Source organism: Thamnophis sirtalis, unplaced genomic scaffold (genome assembly GCF_051295495.1).
Source record: "Thamnophis sirtalis isolate CommonGarterSnake01/CBP01778 unplaced genomic scaffold, rThaSir2_p1.2 scaffold_13, whole genome shotgun sequence".
Taxonomy (NCBI): domain Eukaryota; kingdom Metazoa; phylum Chordata; class Lepidosauria; order Squamata; family Natricidae; genus Thamnophis; species Thamnophis sirtalis.
The window spans coordinates 4,768,260-4,772,006 of NW_028261393.1; the positions used below are offsets into that span (position 1 = coordinate 4,768,260).

The window sequence follows — 3,747 nt, forward strand, 5'->3', positions numbered from 1 at the left end:
TAATAATTATTATGTCAATCAAACTTATATATTTCTAGAATTGATATATATGATTTTTTAAGGCAATTATTCAATATTTCAATATTCCATTTTAATGCCAATGATGCTATAATACCACCTTTCAACCCTCTAACCGCTCCCATCAAATTGTTACTTATATTCTATTCTATAATTCATCAGATTTATGTGCCACCCATCCCATCAAAGACTATTCTGGTCATCTTCCAAGCATTAAAACTAAGTCCTCGATGTATGACCACCACTGAGTCAAAATATTTGTTGCCAAGCGAGACCGCTGTTCAGTGAATTTTGCCCCATTTTACGACCTTTCTTGCCAGGGTTGCTAAGTGAATCACTGCAGTGGTTGAAATTAGTAACACGGCAGTTGAGCGAATCCAGATTTCCCGTTGACTTTGCTTCTAAGAAGATCACAAAAGGAGATCTGGAGCCCCCCCTACGACACTGCAACGGTCATAAATGTGAATCAGTTGTTCCCAAGCGTCTGAATTTTGAGCACGTCACCACGGGGAAACTGTATTGGTTGTAAGTGTGAAAAAACGGTCCTAAGTCACTTTTTTCAGTGGTGTTGTAACTTTGAGTGGTCGTTAAGTGAATTGTTGTAAGTCGAGGAGTACTTGTACGGTAAAAATAATAAAACGATAAATAATAATGGACTTTGTAGCACCCTGTGGTCTTCCTTTCTTAAGGCCATTCTACATACCGTTACGATTCTCCATGTGGGTTAGTGATCCCATGACATTCTTCCCTTCTGTTGTCCAGATGACAAGGACCCCATTTATGATGTGGTGGAGTCTCCAGTGGAAATACCGGAGGATCCACTCCCGATGTCTGTCCCTCTTCCGGTGAGTGTCTTCTCCTTGGTTTCTTCTGAGGTTGAACAGTGAAGGAGGTTGAGGGCTCAGGCATTGGCCCAAAGCAAGATTCTTGAGTTGGTGACCTCATTGGAGTAGAAGGTGGATCTACGTTGAATGGAACAGAAGGTTCCACAGATGTCCCCTTTTTCTCCCACTGGAAGAACAGATGACTCCAAAGAGCAACTTCTGGTTTTGAGTTTCACTTTTACTTTTCTAGAGCAGAGGTCCCGGAACTGGGCAACTTTAAGACTTGTGGACTTCAACTCCCAGAATAGCAATAGCAGTTAGACTTATATACCGCTTCATAGGGCTTTCAGCCCTCTCTAAGCGGTTTACAGAGTCAGCATATCGCCCCCAACAACAATCCGGGTCCTCATTTTACCCACCTCGGAAGGATGGAAGGCTGAGTCAACCCTGAGCCGGTGAGATTTGAACAGCCGAACTGCAGAACTGCAGTCAGCTGAAGTAGCCTGCAGTGCTGCATTTAACCACTGTGCCACCTCGGCCAGCATGAATTCTGGGAATTGAAGTTCACAAGTCTTAAACTTGCCAAAGTTGAGAAACTAGGCATGGATGGGTTTGGGATTTACTCCTGCTTTCCCACTCTCCCTCCCTCCCTCCCTCCCTCCCTCCCTCCCTCCCTCCCTCCCTTCTTTCCTTCCCCTCTTCTCCTTCTGTTCCCCCTTTTCCTTCCTTCCTTCTTTCTTTCCTTCCTTCCTCCCTCCCTTATTTCCTTCCCCTCTTCTCCATCCTTCTGTTCCCCCTTTTCCTTCCTTCCTTCCTTCCTCCCTCCCGCCCTTCTTTCCTTCCCCTCTTCTCCGTCCTTCTGTTCCCCCTTTTCCTTCCTTCCTTCCTTCCTTCCTTCCTTCCTTCCTTCCTTCCTCCCTTCCTCCCTCCCTCCCAACCTTCTTTCATTCCCCTCTTCTCCGTCCTTCTGTTCCCCTTTTCCTTCCTTCCTTCCTCCCTCCCTCCCACCCTCCCAACCTTCTTTCCTTCCCCTCTTCTCTGTCCTTCTGTTTCCCCTTTTCCTTCCTTCCTTCCTTCCTTCCTTCCTTCCTTCCTTCCTTCCTTCCTTCCTTCCTTCCTTCTTTCCTTCCTTCCTCGTTAACTGCCAAAAAAAGAGCCTTCACATCATGTCTCCATGTAAAGTCAAACAGGGACATCAAAGCTCCGCCCATTTTAAAATGTGCACAGGCAATTTACATAAAGTGGGTGGAACTTCAATGGCGCCATGTAGCTGCCATCTTGGTTTTTGTTTGTTTTTTTTTGCTTGTCCTGCAGGGTTTAATGGCCCTTTTAACATTTCTCTTAAAAATGCAAAGTCAAAAGGGAAGGGAAGAGTTTATTTGTTTGTTTTTTTTCTTAAAAAAGAATCTTGGTTTTCCAGCTTGAAGGGATTTTTCCCCTCCATGGTTATATATTTGCTTCTCTTTGCAGCCTCTTGCAGGAACTTGCCCCAAGCTGGACTCAAACTATACGGTACGTTCCAAGTCAGGGGATTAACTTATTCAGGTTTTCCATATGGCTTAATTTATAATAATCACAAAACTGGACTGAATTAAAAGGGAGCCACAGACTGAGGTGTGGTAAGAAATCTTTCAACCCATTTTCCAACAGATCCCTATGAATTATTGATGGTTGTACAGTCAGCCAGATGTTTAGACTGGATTTGGCATTTTTATCCACCTATCGAGTCATTCCCAAAGATCTGGGAATAGGAGGCTGTTGTTTGATATTACAGAGGTGGGTTCGGACCGGTTCTCACTTGACGGCCTGGGTCGCTGGAACCGTCAGTGACCCAGGCCTGCCACGCCCCTGAACCGGTTCTCCCATAGGGCTGCTATCTTGTTTTTCAGTTCTGCAAATGGGCAGAACAATTTTCAGTGCAACCCCCCTCCATTTTTAACGGTTTTGCCCATGTGCAAAATTTTTGAGACACCGAACAGGCAGTAATGCCGGCAGAAATCCATCCCTGGTTTGATGATGTTAAAAGAGTTTGCCATCCCAGGATCTAAGCTGGTCAAAATAAAGCTGCTTTTCGCAATTGACTGATGGTGATTTTTGTCAATGCCAAAGGTGTGCAACTTTATTTATTGATGTATTTTTCCTTCTTACTCTCTCTCTCTCTTTTTTTTTTAGGATTTACTCTATAAAGCCGATTCCGTTTACTCTGAAATCAAGAGACCATAATACTATTGCTGAGAGATTCCTAATTCTTGTGTCATCTTGGATAATGGCCCATCCAAAAATGTTGGGATAAAAACCGTAAACTGCCATCCAAATATTTATATCTTTATGGGATCGAAGACTCTTCCTCTGCCAGACTGGCATTAAATAACCTGGCATTAAATCCAGATTTTATTGAACCCAAGACTGTCCCTTGATGGAAGGGAGTCAAACCGAATTGTCAGTTGGCCATCATCTTTCACCCAAAATGTGGGCTAGGGTTTAGAAGATCTACAGGGATGGAAGAAGAAATGGACAGCCGAAGTTGTCACTCAATACAGACTTGATTGGGGGTTGGACTAGAAGACCTCCAAGGTCCCTTCAAACTCGGTTATTCTGTGATCGTGCAATTCTTCTAAAAATTCCGAGGACCCCAAATAATTCACAACCAGAGAAAAAGCTTTATTCTCTACAGATGTGTCTGTGTCTGTGTGTTTGTGCAAATCTTGCACAGATGTTCAGCTGACCTCAGCTTTGAGACCAGATAGCCAGCCTAGAAGATGGCCTGGTCCAAGACAGCCAGAGAGTAATGAGGACCTCTGAGGATTTCACCAATGGTGCTTTTCCATCTCCAAGAGGAAGCATCTTTAATCCCGTCAAATGTCTGTAGCAGAGGCGGTATTCTGCCAGTTCGCTTGAACTGTTA

The 3,747-nt window shown here is 44.2% G+C and overlaps 1 long non-coding RNA gene across 1 annotated transcript; it reads left to right on the forward strand.

Moving 5' to 3' along the window:
- The first annotated feature begins 779 nt into the window (after positions 1-779).
- Positions 780-3,500, forward strand: LOC148042911 (uncharacterized). Its single transcript, XR_015698305.1, has 3 exons — positions 780-863; positions 2,313-2,354; positions 3,015-3,500. It is a non-coding gene; the product is annotated as an uncharacterized LOC148042911 (long non-coding RNA).
- The last annotated feature ends 247 nt before the right edge of the window (positions 3,501-3,747 follow it).